Raw genomic sequence first — 18291 nt, forward strand, 5'->3', positions numbered from 1 at the left:
GGCAGGCATCTCGCTCTTTGTTGGTATACTGATGATCTGGACACTTACATGCTGATCCATGTCTGGGGAGAAATGCAAAGTACCATCAGCTCAGGTTCAGTAATTCTGTCTCATTCACAGGTCCCCAAAGAAGGGCATTGGATAAGTTTAGCCAAATTGTCCTCCTTTGTTGCTCTAGACACCAAATAATGAATGCTCTGCAGCGAATGACTCCCAGTTGATAACTGCCCATCTTCTTTATGGGTAATTAAACAGCCATTATTCTTCCCAATAGTTATCCTGCATATTTGTGAGAGCACTTTTTTTCCTCACAAGAAAGCGGCAAGACGTATCTCACTGAGTTATACCCTATAAGCTATGGCCTGGGGTTATTCACTCAACCAGCAAGCACTTATTGGGAAACTGCCATGAGCCAGATAATTTGCTAAGCTCCAGGGAAATAGAGATGACCAAGTCATAGACCTCACTCCTGGGGAGTTTCAAAATGACACCCTCTCCGCCATCTAAAATGGTCTCCAATATGTTTCGCCTTGATTTCACTTCTGCTACTTCCGTTAATTCTAGTCACTCCTGTCCTGTGATATCACAATAACCTCCTACTCCGGTTCCCTGCCCCAGTCCAGCATCATGAGTGAAATTTCTATATATAAATGGGATCACGTTTATCACCCACCAAGACCAAAAATAAAGACCAAAATGATACTATATCACCTTGGTCTTGCCTACCTCTACTACCTCTGCTCTGCTTTTTAACATTCTCAAACCTTCATGCAGTTCTCAAACACTTCCACACCCACTCCCCCCTGGACGTGTTAGTACATGCTTTTTCCTTCTGTCTGAGGCATCCATCATTCCTTGCTTTCTCCAGGTCACAAACACTCACTTTTCCTTACAGACTTAGCCTGAGCCACCTCACCTGTGAATCACAACCTCACCATGATGAGGTATTTACCTATAGGCTTTTCCAGCATCCTGTACCTTCCTCCATAACTGAACATGTCATGCTTTAATGGAATGTCTGGTTATCTGCCACTTTATACCATTAGATGATGTTTGTTCAATGGAAGTGTAGTTTGTTTGTAAAAAATAGGATTTAGAAAATGTATATATGAGAGAGAGAGACTATTTCCGGTTCTCGGTATAAAACCAATGTTCAAAGTTTTCTAATTCTGTGTGTATACAAACATGCATACTTATATAATGTGTACATACGTATATTATGTATGTATATGCACATGTTTGTATACACACATGCACACATGTATCTACAATTTCACCTTCAATAAGGCAATTTCCATTTTGTTGTCAACTCTAAGTAACTCTGTGTTTCAAGCTGTTATGTCCGTTTTGTTTTGTTTTTTCCCCAAACTTTCTGGTTAGACCTCCAGGCACTTTTTAATTAGATAATCATTGTGTTTTTCATTCATTGTGCTTTCATTTTCTCTTTTTAATAAACATATTTTTTGAAGTATGACATACAATCAGAATAGAGCTCAAATCGTATGTTTACAGACTAAGAAATTATCAAAAAGTGTACATGTGTGTTAACACCACACACGCCAAGAAATACAACATAACCGCTTCTATTTATAATCGATTATATAGCATATATAATAGATAAGTGCAGTTATTGAGATCATTATTTCTCCTTTTTCAGGGGCTAGTGTACTGAATTACATTACATAAACAAAATTGGGTCATGACATGGCTTTCTTATAAAATATAGCTGAATTTGGAATGCTAATTTCTCTAGGATATATGAATTTAGTTCAAGATAAAGAGTGGCCTGTAAATTTCCTTTCCTGTAACGAGCTTGTTAAGATCTACAGAATTTAAGCTATTCTCACAAAACGAATCAAAAAGTTTCCCCATTTTCCCTATTCTCTGGAGGAGCTGGAGTAAGTGTCTGTTCTTTCTTTCTTGAATGTTTGGTAGAATTTACCAGCGAAGCTGTTAGCCACAGGAAAATTTTGTGGGAGTGTTTTAAACTATGGATTTGATTTCTTTAATACATATGGGGCTACTCAGATTTTTCACTTCTTCTTGAGACAGTTTTGGTAAGTTTGATTTTCATGGTAATTTGTGAAGTTTATCTAAATTTTTTGAAAGTATTGACATGATGTTATTTACAATAGCACAAATGATGGTTTCTTAGCCCATGTCAGGGCTGCGGAATTTGGGGGCTGTTGAGTCAGGCAAGGTCTGGCCTGAATCTCCCGGGGGCAGAAGGCCAGTTCAACTCACACGTCCCCACAGCTTCAGGCACCTGGATGGTGGACAGGGAGTTTGTATCTCATTGTAGGAGGAGAGGCTAAATGTGTTCCTGTCCTCTGCTCTCCACTCACACCAGCTCAGAGTACCTTGTGCCTGGGCAGGTTGGCTCACATGTGACAGCTCATGTAAATTCATCAAGGCCTGGTGTATTTTTGGAATTTTATTTCTTTTCTTTCTTTTTTTTTTTTTTTTTTAAAGATTTTATTATTTCCTTTTTCTCCCCAAAGCCCCCCGGTACATAGTTGTATATTCTTCGTTGTGGGTTCTTCTAGTTGTGGCATGGGGGACGCTGCCTCAGCATGGTCTGATGAGCACTGCCATGTCCGCGCCCAGGATTCGAACCAACGAAACACTGGGCTGCCTGCAGCGGAGCGCGCGAACTTAACCACTCAGCCACGGGGCCAGCCCCTTTATTTCTTTTTTTTAATTACATTTTTTTTTTTTTTTAAGATTGGCACCTGAGCTAACAACTGTTGCCAATCTTCTTTTTTTTTCTTCTCCCCAAAGCCCCCCAGTACATAGTTGTATATTCTATTTGTGAGTACCTCTGGCTGTGCTATGTGGGACGCCGCCTCAGTATGACCTGATGAACGGTGCCATCTCTGCACCCAGGATCTGAACTGGCGAAATCCTGGGTCGCTGAAGCAGAGCGCGTGAACTTAACCACTCGGCCATGGGGCCAGCCCCAAGGAATTTTATTTCTTAAACATTCTCTTGAAACTATGTAGCAACTGTTGTATAATTTTCTCTCTTTATTTTATATTTGAGTCAGTTTTGATAATTACATTTTCATTTTTTAAAATTTACAATGCTGTGTCTCTTAGATTCTGAAGCATTTCCAGTCCTTTCAGTCCTTCATGCTTTTCCCAAATGTTCCTGCCGTTTGATGATTCCTCGTCAGGAAGCTCTGAAGTTCCTCTTAGCTTGCCGATTATTGATGGTGGCGGAGACACAAGTTTGATGAGGCAGAAGCTTAGGCAATTTGATTGCCAGCCTTCTGCTGCACCACTCTCAACCCACAGATGTCATGCTTCTCTGCTTACCCCCTAACCTTAAGTCAGAATTCCTCTTCCTCCCCAGGGCTGTCTCCAATCTCATGTTAATATTGTTACTGTTCTATGAAGCATTTAATGATGTGTTCATATGAACAAGCATTTGGTTCTTGAATCAAAGAATCATTTCCAAAACCTACTTTGAATGTGACCTGCTTTTCCATTCATTATACTTTCCTTTGTAAACTGAATAATTTTTCTCCACATGTGTGTAATTCATTAACGTCTTTGCAGAGCGTAAGTTAGGTGATTTGCTTTCGCTGTAAATTCTAAGGCTTCAGGAGAGCCAGCTGTTGACACAGATAGAATGAGTTGACTGGGCATTCACCCTTAATTAAGTCACTGTATTGGATTTGATGATAATCCTGGTTTGAGTCTTTTCCCAAGGATCCCTAGCCCTCCATGCAGGTTTCACTACAAGAACTACCAGTATGATCTGGCCTTGGTTTTTGCCATTGAGGAAATTAACAGAAACTCCCATCTTTTACCCAACACGTTTCTGGGGTTTGATCTCTATGAAGCTCTGCACAGTGAATAGAGGACATTGGAGAGTTCCTTCATTTGGCTCTCAGGGGTGGACAAGGACCTCCCTAATTACACCTGTAGGAGAGAGAGCAAGTCTGTAGCAACACTTACAGGAACACAACAGTCAATTTCTGCCCAGATTGGAAGACTGCTAGAACTGTACAAATTTCCACAGGTAAGGCTGGATGCTATGGGGAGCGATGAAACAATGTCTCCTTTGGTGCCATTCGCAGGTGCCTAAAAAGGATGAAAAGCAGAGACTGGGTTTATGCCTCTCTCAAAGGATATAATCTCAAAGAGCAAGTGCACAGAGTGTTGACGGGGTATGCACATTTTCTTTGTTTGGCAGTCCTTGGTGCTATGATTTCACCTGCGTCCATGGATAGCAAGGTCCCAGGGACTGCCTCCTTTTACGCAAATTGAGTCCCAAGCCTGTGTCAACAAGCCATTTGTATGCATGCCATTTGCCATGATGCAAATGACTTGCATCAGAGGATGTGATGTCAGGTCTAAGGCGAAAGGATCAGAAAGGGTGTATGCCAGTCCGGCTTCAGCCAAGAACACTCTAGCGTCATGCCCTCCAAAGTCAAAGATAGGAAGAGACAGCCTCACACGACCAGAGCCCAGGGCAGCCTCAGAACATTTCATGTGTTACGCATGCAGGGCTGCATACCAGTCATGTGTTCAGAACACCCACAAATCCTTGTGTCCCTGCCTGGGGAAGCAATAGTCATGCTGAATTCAGAAAATTCCAAATCAGTAACTCAAGATCAATGCAGAAATAAAGTTGCATTATTGGTTTCTAAAAACTGACCTCCTTTCTTCTTCCTCAGTTCTTTTAACCGTGTTAATCCCAGAGATCAATATGTTGTGATGATCCACTTCTACACCTTCAACATTCGTTTCCTCCATTATTTATGCTGTTGTGAGAACATGGGACTACGTGGGAAATTCCTCCCTTTTCTCACTCTAAAGAATAAAGAGGATACTAGCTGGAAAGAACCCCAATACTCCTCAACATCCAAAACGTCTATGACTAGGACAAGAGTCACACTTAACAGACTTCTATGGCCCTGGAGCATCAGGGATTTTAGGGCAGTGAAACTATTATTCTATATGATTCTATAACGGTGGGTACATAGCATTATACCTTTGTCAAAACCCGTGTTAGAGGATAAATCTCTTTCTTTATAATTTTATCTCATCAGTCTTAAATACAAAGATTCTCAATATCAGAACTAAAGAAATTAAAAGTAGTTTCAAAAAGAAATCTCACCCCCGCCCCGACAATTATAGTCATCTCCTTACAGAGACGATGGAGAAAGGGTGCGAGACAGGACAATGGATAAGGAGGTGTAAAAAGGACTTGGATCTTTGGAAAAGGAAAGGAGATGTGGGAGATTGAGAGAGAAAGCTTTATAGGAGAGAGAAAATGAGTAATAGGTTTGGTGAGGTGATAAAGAGGAAAGAATCAGAAATAGAACTAGTACTGAAACTGATCTGGGGTTTAAGAAGCACGTGCTACATAAACCCAAGAATTTTGGTTGATGGAAAACCATGGCTTAAAACAGTGACAGATGGCTCGTGACACTCCACTGAGTTCACAGAAAAGAAAGGAATAAAGACCAAGAAATTCTAAACCAGGTCTTATTAAAAATTCTTATGATGGGGGCTGGCCCCGTGGCCGAGTGGTTAAGTTCGCGCGCTCCGCTCCAGGCGGCCCAGTGTTTCGTTGGTTCGAATCCTGGGCGCGGACATGACACTGCTCATCAAACCACGCTGAGGCGGCGTCCCACATGCCACAACTAGAAGGACCCACAACGAAGAATATACAACTATGTACCGGGGTGGGGGGGGGGGCTTTGGGGAGAAAAAGGAAAAAATAAAATCTTTAAAAAAAAAAAAATTCTTATGATGTTTGTCAGAGAACTCTTTTATCTTATAAGCAGCCAAGACGCAGGGGTTCTCAAACCTGACTGTGCACCACCATGCCCTGGGGAGCTTGTTCAAATGGATTCCTAGCCCGGGACTCAGATTCCGATTCAGCAGGGCTGGGGTGGAGCTGGGAAATTTGCATTTTTGACAAGCTCCCAGGTGCTGCTGGTGTTGCTGGCCTAGAGGCCATACTTTGAGAACCACAGCTCACACCCTGAGTCAGACTCTCCACGAGGATTGCTTCAAGCTTTCTCCGAAAGAGTTTTAATTAATCCCTACTGAAATAGAACTTTTTTTCCAAATAATATAAGCTGCATCATGTGCATTGATCATCCATTGAACAAACGTTTACAAAGTGTGTACCACTTGCCAAAGCTCAAACTCAGCACAGAAAAGGATTCAAGACACAAAGACCCAAGAGCAGGAAGTTGACTTGAGGCAGTCCAGGGTCTAAACTGAATTCCTATGCTCTCCTTCACTCTTCACTCTTTCACTCATGTGAAAATGTCTCTACCTCTTGTCCCCCAAATGCAACGTGCAACATTACAAAGGGTTACGAATCCACCAGGGATGTAGGATTTATATCAAGTTCTCGAACGCACAATTTTACAAACAACACAGAAGATTGAAACAGTAAGTCCAAATAAAGTAAGCCTTAGAAAATGAGAATGGAATTAGATGCAGCAAAATTGAACCAGTTTCTTAGACTATGGTTTGAGATTCTAGAGAAAAGTTGCCAAGGTGAGGAAAGATGCCAGCAAGAAAACAGGTCATAGAACTGAAAACTGAAACCATGTCTACAATTGAGTTTTCTTTTATTGGTTGCTTAAAAAAACAAAAACACAGCAGCGAATGTTGAAAGTACTCCACACCTTAGAGTCTTAATTCATTCTGCAATAACTTTAGCTAATAGAACAGGATTTTCAGCCAAAGCCCAAGGCCGTCCATAGTCGGAAATGTTACTCAGCAAACAGAGTGGCCTGAACACATTATTACCAAAAGGAACAACCAGGAAACAAATGGGAATCGTGACAGTATAACAGCTGATGTTTTCCAATTTTTCCAGTTCCTCTACTAGATGTTGACATTGTATTAACAATTTAGTCTTCTCTTCTCATTTTGATTATCTCTACAACCCTGGAGAATTATTACCTCTTTGCACAGCAGGCTGTTACTTCTAGAATTCGCCCAGAGAATATACACTTAGATAGTTGTTAAACTCCTAGTAACTCAGGAAAATCCCTTCTCTCTTCAATCCAGCCATCCTCCCAAACCCGTATGCTAAATGAAAGTGCTAGGGTTTTTGTGAAAGCATTAGATTCTGAGTCTCACCTCCTCTGAAATTCCCTTTTAGTAGGTCTGAGATTTACTTTGGGATTTATATTTTCAACAAATACCTCTAAATATTTCTGATGATCAGTCCACAGAGAAGTCTTTGGCACCACTGTTAATGGAAAGGAGGAGTGTATATATTCAGCTGGTTTGACTAGGAACCATCTGCTCCATTTTGCAGCTGGAGATGAATGCCATCATAGCACTGCCTGCCCGCCCCAAAAAACTTGTACCAATACAACTGGAAACTACCTGTGTGCCTGTCAACCTGGTTTGGCTCCAAGTAATGGAAAGCCAACCTTCACACGTGAAAAAGTCAAATGCACTGGTACGTACTGATAAAGCCCAGTGCCTACAGACACGCATATGAAGTCCACATGTTAGGTTTATTAACTTACTGCGACAAAGAAGCACACCTCCCATGGGGAGGCCTGGGTGTCTCAGTAAGATGCTAGGCTGGGCTTCTTGAAGGGTCTGGCCTCCTGCCAGGTGGCTTTGTGGAGAGCTAAGACAGCAAGGGTTTCTTCTGTAAATGGTGCTGTCAAGAAATGAGGGCAATCTGATGATTGGGTATCTTGAGTATTAGGTAGGAGATGAGAATAAGGAAGTCAGGTAAGAGCTGTCCTGGGTTCAGAAGCAGAAGCATCCATTTCAGCCAGGAAAGTGGAACGTTTAGGAATTTGTTAGAAATATAAACTGCCAGCTCCCACCCCAGACCTATTGAATGGAAATCTCTGGGAGTGGGGCCCAGCAGTCTGCTTCAACAAGCTCTCCAGGCAGTGCTGATGCACACGAGAGTTTGAGAACTACTGTCTCAGGCCAACTTACATCATACTCTGAAAATGGGGCACAGTACACATCATAAATATCATATCAATGGGGCCCAGTGGTGTAGTAGTTAAGTTCACACCCTCTGCTTAGGCAGCCCGGAGTTTGCAGATTTGGGTCTGGGGTGTATACCTACACACCGATCATCAAGCCGTGCTGAGGTGGCGTCCCACATGTAGAATAGAGGAAGACCGGCGTAGATGTTAACTCAGCAACAATCTCCCTCAAGCAAAAAGAGGAAGATTGGCAATAGATGTTGGCTCAGGGCCAATCTTCTTCACCAAAAACTTAATTAATTAAAAATCCTTGGGGTTGGCCCCGTGGCCGAGTGGTTAAGTTCGCGCGCTCCGCTGCAGGCGGCCCAGTGTTTCGTCAGTTCAAATCCTGGGCGCGGACATGGCACTGCTCATCAGACCACGCTGAGGCAGCGTCCCACATGCCACAACTAGAAGAATCCACAACGAAGAATACACAACTATGTACCGGGGGGCTTTGGGGAGAAAAAGGAAAAAATAAAATCTTTAAAAAAAAAAAAAAATCCCATCAAGAATTCTTGCCCACCAACGCTGGTGATAGGTTATACTATATTTTTATATAATAAAACAGGGTCCATGGCTAGTATAGTGAATAGTCTCTAGAGATGAAATAAGGACTTAGAGAGAACTAGTTAGGAACTTTTGAAGGCAAACACTCTTCATTAATGTTATTGTCTCCCTGGGTCTCCAAAACATTTTTTCTTTTCTTTTTTACAAAACATGATTCTATTTCACTGTTAGATACTTGCTGCTACAGGAATCTGAGAAGACAAATGGGGAGAATTTTTTCATCTCGTAAGGTCAGGTAATTCTCTCTCCAACGTCTTTTCATTCTTAGAAATCAATCCTGACTGTTTTATACTTTTATTTGTTAAAAATAAATTTTTAAGAGACTATGAACCCCAGATGAGTTTCACGCCGTCACCACCTTGTGTACTGGGCGTGAAAAAGTGCAGACGTGAAATACACTTCAGTCTCTTGTAACAGTTTTGACTATGCTGGGAGGGAGATTTTTCTCCAATTGTGAACTCAAATGTACCAACCCTATTTACTCATCAGATACCCACCAAATCAAATGCTGCTTTTTAAACTGCAAGATGATAACTAAAACATCGTGAGGTGTGTACAGAAATTCTCTGTACTACCTTTACAACTCTTTTGTAAATTGGGTGGGGAGGTGACTATTTGCCCTATGGTATCCCTGGAGTGGGGCAATCCCATATACACATGAATTTAGTTCTTACGCTCTCTGCTCTTTTCATTTCACATATTTGCCTATTTTCATATCAGGAACAAATTATTTAATGAATGCAGCTTTACATGTTTTAATAATTCATAGGGAAAGTACTTTATCATTAGTCATCTCTTTAAAAATTTGTTATATTCTGATTTTCTTTTTGTGTACAGAAATTTCCTCTTCTGAATTTCAGTTGAGCGTGCCTTTCATTAAAACTAAATACATTGAATGCCACAAAATATCACTCAAGTGTTCAATTCAGATATTAAATCTCTTACCACTCAGATTTTTTTCCATATAGTCTTTTCCTGAGAAGAATTATTGGAAAACTGTATTAACCATCTATAAATGCATAATTAGCCCTAAGTTAATGTCATGGTCACATCAACTATCAGCCACTCAAGGTCTTATAAGTCCAAGTTAAATAGACATATTTCTATGAAGCCCAGATCTCTGTGGTATAAAGAAAATGATCAAATCACCTCTGCTGTGCTTCTTCCTAGCTGAATTCCACACGTTAGCAGAGTAACAGCGGACGCATCTGCTCTGCCTTGGCGAGGCTGTCACACAGGTGTGGAGATGGAAATCCTACACTCTCTTTAAATATTTGAACTCCTTTCTTATGTTTTGACACCTTTTCATGCTTCGTGATTCTCAAACGTGGCTATACATTAGAATGGTTTGGAGGGCTTTAAAAAATGTACTGATACCTGGGTCTCAGTTGAATCAGAATCTCTGAGGATAGAGCCCTATTGTCTATATTTTTTAACTTATCAAAAGGTTCTGGCGCACAAGGGTGTTTGAGAACCATTATGAATGGCTCCCCGGGTCTCCTCTCAATCATCTGGATAGCGGGCCAGTCTGCTGGAATCCACTGTGAGTGGAGAGAGCTGGCATTTAGCTGGATGATATAGCTATCAACTGGACAGATTTTCTGTTAGCTCCTACAAATGGAAGGTACATCAATGTATGGACAAGCTGACAAAATATTCTCTAGGTACGTGAGTAAGGAGTGCAAAAGCCGTCTCAGAAACCGTTTTGGAAAGACTTAGCTGAATCCCAAACGTGATCTTGTTTTCACCTGAGGCTGGAAGCCAATTCATTCCCCTCTAGCCCTGCCTCCTCATGCCTGGACTAGTTTAAATAGCACCTGACTTGCCAGTTCCTCAGACATTTTGGAGGATTTCTTTCTGACAACATGTTCACCTGAGGTATTTCAAGGGACTTTCACTATTATTTTCCATTCTAATTAGTCAGCTCCTTTGAAGCCAGTTGTATTAAATTATATTTTCCGTGAAAAAAATAAACACTTCATCCAGATTTTCTAGTTTATGTTCATGGACTTCAGCAAATTGTTTCAATAAGTTTTCTTCTTTGCAGTTAATTCCATTTCCACACCAAGTCTGCTATACTCTGATTTTCTTTTTGTGTACAAAAATTTCCCTTTTTTCTGCATTTCAATTAAGCATGCCTTTCATTAATACTAAATACATCAAATGCCACGAAATATCACTCAAGTGTTCAATTCAGATAGTAAATCTCTTACCACTCAGATTTTTTTCCATATAGACTTGTCCTGAGAAGAATTATTGGAAAACTGTATTAACCGTCTATAAATGCATAATTAACCCTAAGTCAATGTCATGGTCACATGAACTATCAGCCATTCAAGGTCTTATACGTACGAGATAAATAGCTCTTTAGAGCTCTCGTCTCCTTAGTTTCGTGTATTTGAACTGTCATAAACTAGGAGAGGTGAATTTACTTTTTTTTTAACTTTTAAGATTTGCTTTATACCTTTTTAATCTTTTCTTTATGAAGGGAATATTTCTATTTGCTGTTGGGGTATAACACTTGAAGTCAGCTTTAAAGTCAACTTGTTTAGTTATCTTTTTCTCTAATTAAACCTGTCAGATGTTCAGTTTATGACCCTGCACATAATGGGTAAAAAAACCTGAAGAGATTATAAACTTCAACAAAGTTAGGTTTGTAACATAATTTTCCACACCTCACACAAAGCCTGGATGTGGATTGCTTTACAAGTGGTCTTTAATGAACTTCAGGGCACATAGAGTACGAGTTACCCAATTTGGGCCAGGAACAGAATGGAGGACTCACCAACCCATTCTCTTGAGGCTAGAATAACCATGACACAAATTTGGGTAGTGAAAAAGTGATTTTTGTCCCATTCCACCGACAAATATAGATGTCATCCTTCTACAAAATGTGTTAGCTAATAAAATCCAACAAGGTATCAAAAAAGAAAAAAAATTTATGATAGGTATTCTCTTGGCTACCTGTATGCAGTAGCATAGAGAGTGAATGGCCCTCCACTTTGACAAACTAGAGTGAGGGACCCACAGAGTCATGAGCAATGATCCCTGAGACTCTGCCCAACTCTAAAGGGCTCCAACGGATTCTCCTGTCCCCTTCAAGTGAGGAAGTAGAGACTTTCAAAATTACAAAAAAAAAAAAAAAAAAAAAAAAATCCTTAGCCATCTAAAATTAGGCAAGTCTACCACCTAGTGACCAAATGTGAGTATTTCTCAGTCATTTGGTCTGACTTAATTAGAATCATTAATTATTCATAAGTTTATATTCAACAAACGTGCAATGTTCACATACCAGACACAATGCTAGGCATCGGAGATACTAAAACCAGAGAGGCAGAGTTATTGCCCTACAGGTATGCACAGGGCACTAGAAGGGAAGAGACAACTAAGTGAACGAATAAGTAAATCACAGGGCAGTAGTTGCTATAAGTAACCTACACCCAACGCTCTGGTTCACCCTTAATTTTAAACAAATCAGAACCTGAGTCTGGGCACAGCAAACCCAAGTTCTTCATTGGTTACAGCCGGTGACCAAAAAGAAAAAAACGAAGAAAAAGGAAAACCAAATGAAAAGTAGCAACAGTGGCTTTTACAATGATTTTCACTTAACTCTCCCAGAAACACTACACAGTTGTTTAGATGTTCACTTTCCCAAGTTTCCAAAACTGACTTTTATAGTACCTCCTGGCATCTTAAGGATACAGAGTAGATAAACTCTTACTTTCTTTTTTGCTGAGGAAGATTGGCCCTGAGCTAACATCTGTGCCCATCTTCCTCTACTTTATATGTGGGATGCCTGCCACAGCATGGCTTGTCAAGCGGTGCGTAGGTCCACACCTGGATCTGAACTGGCGAACCCTGAGCCGCCGAAGCGGAGTGCATAAGCCACCCGGCAGGCCCCAATAAACTCTTACGTTTTTAGACGATACATACATATTTGAAAGTCAGCTGCAAACTATTTAAGAAAGAGAAGCCTCAGAACATGTGTATTCACAAGCTAGGGTGAAATGTGGTAGCAAAGTGGTTTAAAGCAAGCGTTTTGAATGAGATGGTCCTGGTGTGTGTCCCAAGTTGGCTGCTTACCCAGGAGGACTATTAAAACTCTATGCCCCAGCAGCTTCCCCTGCAAAATGGCAAGAGCAGTGGTGCCCTCTTCAGACGACTGTGGTGCTGAGCGTGAGACAGGAGGTACACAAACCATCTAGCAAGTGCCGGGCAGAGCGAAGGTGCAATAAGCACGGACATCCTTACTCTTGTGAAGAAGTTACGTGGATTGCTTCGGGGAAGACAGTCCCCAACGGCACAGACTCCTTTCCTTACGCAGCAGAATCTCAGAGTAAACACTGCTTGAGCTAGGTCCCTCTGCAACTGTTAGGGCCAGAGGCGAGTCATTTTGTATCCACCTGCTTTTAGTTCTCTCAGCTGGAAAATTCATCTCCCAAGGCCAATAGGCTGGGCCCTGCTATAATGTAGCCAAGTCAGCTGCCAGGGAGACAAAAGAGAACATGCAGACGTTTGCTCTCAGAACCATTTTAACAGTAAGGCAGCGGGGAAAGGAGTAAGCGGGTGTATTCTCAGATGTTGTAGTTACAAAAGTAAGGGTTGAGCATGAAAGGAAATTCATTTGGGGGATTAGTTTTTCTGCAATTAGCAATTCAACATCACCAATTCATTTCAACTAATATATTGCCCCTTGTAAAAAAAAATGGAAAAAGTGAATTTAACTTATGAATTTTTGAATGTCTAAAACGATCTTTATATATAATTAGAACTTTCTAATTCTATTTAGACAAGTAGACTTATGGTCAAACTCTTCGAAATTCCATGAACCAGAAACACTAGCATCACTTGGAGCTTGCTAGCAAAGCAGAATCTCAGTCCTCATCCCTCACCTTCTGAATATGAATCTGTACTGTAATAAGATCTCCAGATAATTTGTATACACATTAAAGCTGGAGAAACGCTGATACAAGTTATGGCGCTTGCATATTGCAGTACCAGGTTCAGAACACTAGGAAGAGCCATTTCATCAAATTTCCTATACTTTTTAATGGTGACTTTCGAAATATCGCTATAAGCCGTTTTTTGCAATTAAATTTTCCCCCCTTAGAATAACCTTTTTCTCTTTAAAAGAAAACAAAGATAATACAAAAATCTTACGTATAATACACAAGTCGTATTTGATGAATGATTGTGGAGAAGAAATGTTTTAAAATTTCTCTAATAGTGTCTAAAATATTTTAGAAAGACTAAAACAATTATTGTACTAAAAGTCCAGGTAAAATTTGAAAATGATATGACATTATTTGTATTATAGGTGGAGATGGAGCTACAATAAAAATAAGTAAATTAAGTTGAAAAACTTTTGCTTTAAACTATGGATGTGTGTACGTGTGTGTATAATTTATTTCAAGAAGCACACTCATTAAAGAAATGTGAAAAGATCTAAAAACAAGGATGGCGTTATTTTATAATGATATAAATAAACTATGATGAACCTTTAACCCATTAAACTTCATCATCAAAAACATCTAGTCAAGGTCACCGGTAAAAATGAACTTCCTGCTTCTTTCCTTTAGAATAAACAAAGAAATGTATAGATTGAGACTTCAGGCTTACGAGCTACAGGGAACTCTTAGGCCAGGCTAAGTGACAAAAGAGAGCACTTCCAACAGCTCCTTGCCCCGTGCTCCTGGGCCACACAGCACGCTGCCACGGGCCATGATCCCCTGGTTCCAGTCTCCACACAGCAAGGACTGCTGAACGCTTCCAGGAGGGTGAAACACTAGCAGCTCCTTGAAGCACTTTTGTCTTCTCCCCCTCCAGGTCTTCGGAGCAGGCTTCTGGCAGAGAGGCGCCCAGCTTGTGTTGGGCCTAAATACACTGGGGGAATTACGGGAATCTTTTCTTTCGCACCAGTCGATCGGCTCATGGTCCTCCTTCAGTTAGCATGAATATTCATCTCTTATGTTACTGCTGTAAGATGCAAATGACTGCGGATGGATGAAGAAACCTGACAGAGAAAGGAGAAATTCAGAGAAGTAGTTCATAAGCATATGAAATCTGCACAACCTTACTAATGATGAAATAATCATCAAAGAATCCAGTGTTGCGAGAATGTGTGGAGCGGGGTTCTCTGTAGCATCATCGGTAGGACTGTATTTTGGCCCCGGCTCTTAGAGCGCAGCTTGACAGTATTTGCCAAATAAAAAATACTCATACTTCTTGGCTCAAAGCCATATTCTAAGCTATAAATGGTATTCTGACACCCGAAGCCTGACAAACTTGCCTGTAAATGCAGACAGACAGCAAGCTCCCCAAATTACTTTCATTTTCCTGAGTGCCTGCCACCTAGGTTGACGCTATTTATTCTCATCTTACAGAAAAAAACAAAGCGAACAGAACTTTGGTCCTTGTAGCCAATGAATCTTCAAATCAAGATTTCAAAATATTGTTCGAATATTTCCCTTAGAAATACCAAATAGCATCAAAAGCAAATGCAAGGGAAAGGGGCTGATGGTGTTCGACGGTTAAAGTGTCTTACATTTTTTGGAAAAGGATTGTGAAATAAAAGCTTTTCCGGAGGGCACAGTGACCCCATGGGCCAGCTGAGCCACGCTGCCTCCTGCCTGCTCTGTGATTACTCAGGCCATCAGAAGTGGAGAGGGTGTCCTGGTCCTGGCTCCACTCCCTATTCCAACAGCTCCTCCACAGCGAGAACCTTTTCCATCTCCCAGCGAGCTCTCAGGGTGCGGGGGGTGTGTTAGGTGTCACCGTCAGAAAGAGAAGTCAGTGTTGCAAGTCTATCACAATACAAAAAAATACAAAAAACAACCTTCCATATACGACATGAAAACAGCAAGTGAACTATTTTTGGAATCTTTCACTTAAATAAAAGATTAATGTTTTATGAACTTTTATAAAAGAGTAATAAAATAGAAAATTAAGCACACTAAAACTACATTTCCTAAAAGCTATCTTATTCTTGTCTAACTATACACAGATGAGTAATGTTTTTCCCAAAAATATACTAATCTAATCTGGATTGGCATGTGTCAACTACTTTTAGGACAGTTTTTCAAAGGTCCAAAGCACTCTGGTCCTTCACAGAGATTAAAAAATGAAATTTAACTTATTTTTCTTTTTCTCAGACTGAACTGACATTATCATTACCATTTCTTTCAGAATATGAGGGTATTTGTTATTTTTCCCAGAGTAAAGAATTGGTCCTCATAGTCTGAAGTAAACAATTGACATTTCTTTAAAAAGGTAGTTAAATCTCTTTAGCTGGTTATGGCTACAGAGATAATAAAAGGGCAACATATGAATAGAACATATACTAGAATCTTGACCAAAATAAGTTGAATTACAGTTTTACATGAGGTTGAAACAAACAAAAAACCCCTTATTTCAGGGGAGACAAATAAACCAAATTGTCTACTATTTGCCACAGTAGGCCAAGTAAATGGCACAAGAAGCAAACTGACAAAAAATTAATAGGTCTTTCCAACTTACAGTCTCACGAACAAAGAGAAGCCCTATACACACATATCTCAAAGCTGCTTACTCGTATCGAAAACCAAAATTTGCCAGGCTGATCTTGGCAAAAACAAAACTAAACAAACAAACCAAAAATACCAGGGGCCTGATTTTAGTAACAGTAATTCTGTACCTCAATGAATGAAAAATGGATATAAAAGCTTCAGAACCACCTAGGAACCATGTATACGTAAATGAGCAATGAATACTGCAAAATCTTTGTCTGTGTAAGCATTAATCAAGAATAGCCTCTGGTTCCAAATCTGGTGATGTTTATGAAGGCTAAAAGGACACAGAGGACACTGGTGATAGTTTTAAAATTATTCAGGGACAGATATGACTTGCTAGATTCCTTTTATAGTCCCCGTATCAATATGCAATTGGAATATATGGCTGCCAAGCACTGAAACTACCCCAACATCCAAATGAGGGACCAACATCATCACCTAATGTGCGCAATATAACGAAGGCAGAGTAAATACTAGTCACAGCTACCTAAGGAAATGTTTACCTCAGGTTTTGCTTACCAATTCTGTAATAATGATCCAATTTATCCCACAGAGTTTCATTATCAGGTCTTGGAAGATTAATGCTTTTAAGAGGTTCAGAAACTGAGCCTAAAAGAAAGATGAAAATCCATGAAATTCAGTCATTTTCATCCAGATCAACAAAACCAAACGAATGAAGAAGTACTACTTAGCAAACTAATTTTCATTTTTATACGTAAACTATCATATTTCCCACTGGTCAAATTTTTGGTGGGGGAAGGGGAGAGCAGAAAGCACTCTTGTACTAAGTACAGAGAGTTCTAAGTGTTATGAGACACCCCCACCCTTACGCCCGGCAGTCAATCCAACTAACTCACGTGTACGCTGGTCCTTGCAAGTGAAATATCACTAGTACTCAGGTGGTAGTCACTAGCTCCATAATTTCAGTTCCCTTTGAAAAATATACCTAGTTACATGCCCTGCAATCCAGACCTTATTCCTTATGCTCATGCTTCATCAGGCAATTTTCTGTCAAATGATCATACCCCAAAAGTCTCAAGGAAAAAGATAATGCTGACATGTTCCAAAATCATCCACTTCAGGAATATTCAGATGGTTTTCACACTGAAATTCTGCCAAGTCTCCAATTTCTCCTAGGTAGATAATACTCTTGCCTTATTATCTGGACTATAAGCAGAAAGATTTCTACTTCTCAGCCATGAAAACTACTCCAAGGTGTTAGCAGAGCACAGTGCTCCAAAGCTACAGAACACATACTAATCATGGTAATTTGCCACAAAATGGATACAGAAAATTGTTCACTTGACTAGTGCACTTCTCGACTGCGGACTGAAAAGAAGACGTCTGAACCTTCAGCCATCAGACTAAGTACTGTCTCTCATTCTGGCTAAAAGCACCCAGAAATCATAAACATCTCAAGGTCACAATTAATCCACCTATGGATTCAGGTAATGCATGTCATATAGTCTAACCACACAGCACAAGACTGAACCTATAATTTACCTGGAGGGGAAATCATGTTGGCATGCTTTAAGCATCTGTTTTTAAAGAAAATTAAAGTATTTATGTTCGTAAAATTATGACCAGTATGGTAGTTTGAAGCCAAGGTGTTAGGAATCCCTTTATGCTTAGGGAGATAAACATTACGAAGGAAGTAAGAAAAGGATCCACACATTCAGGCAATACTCCCATTATCTTCGGTTGGAAAGAGAGATGATTTGTGGATAAAAACAAGGAATACAAAATGACCTGCTCTGAGTGAAGAGATTTTTCTAAAAAAAGAGTCTTCACAATGACAACAATCAGAATGACCCCATGGTGAAGAATGGGGAGACCTATCAACACAGACAGGAAAGCATCAGGACTCCCGTACAGGAGGCAGGGGCCCAGCCACGCCCTCTGCCTCCCTGCATCCACTCAGCTCTGGGTGGGTATGAGTATCTGGGCAGCCTGGCAGTTGGGAAGAACAGTATGGCCACGACTTGCACTTTAGGCATCAAGCACTGGGAGTTTACAAATTCTCAGTGAAGCTCATCTAATAATTAATGAAATAAAATCAGGTACAAAAATCTTCACAGGTTTTAAATTGTGCCTACATATATACAAAGATTAAAGTGGACACCTTTGCTGGCGTGGAAGGGTTGTAGATGAATAATATTTGTTTTTATTTAGAGCTCTATTAGTAGAGCTAAC

At 40.3% G+C, this 18291-nt stretch overlaps 1 long non-coding RNA gene across 9 annotated transcripts in view; it reads right to left on the minus strand.

Annotated features, from left to right (window-relative positions):
* Positions 1-1345: 1345 nt before the first annotated feature.
* The window catches only part of LOC123275875 (uncharacterized), a 39424-nt gene continuing 22478 nt past the window's right edge, over positions 1346-18291 (minus strand). For 7 of the 9 annotated variants that reach the window (XR_011493215.1, XR_011493212.1, XR_011493213.1 and 4 more), the window contains 5 exons: positions 16618-16707; positions 15096-15354; positions 14171-14564; positions 12635-13033; positions 3004-4088 (listed from right to left, as the gene is read on the minus strand). This is a non-coding gene — a long non-coding RNA (uncharacterized lncRNA). Of the gene's footprint in view, positions 4089-12634; positions 13034-14170; positions 14565-15095; positions 15355-16617; positions 16708-18291 lie in introns of all 9 variants that reach the window. The other 2 variants (XR_011493210.1, XR_011493209.1) reach the window with 1 other exon arrangement.

Source organism: Equus asinus, chromosome 12 (genome assembly GCF_041296235.1).
Source record: "Equus asinus isolate D_3611 breed Donkey chromosome 12, EquAss-T2T_v2, whole genome shotgun sequence".
In the NCBI taxonomy this organism is placed as follows: domain Eukaryota; kingdom Metazoa; phylum Chordata; class Mammalia; order Perissodactyla; family Equidae; genus Equus; species Equus asinus.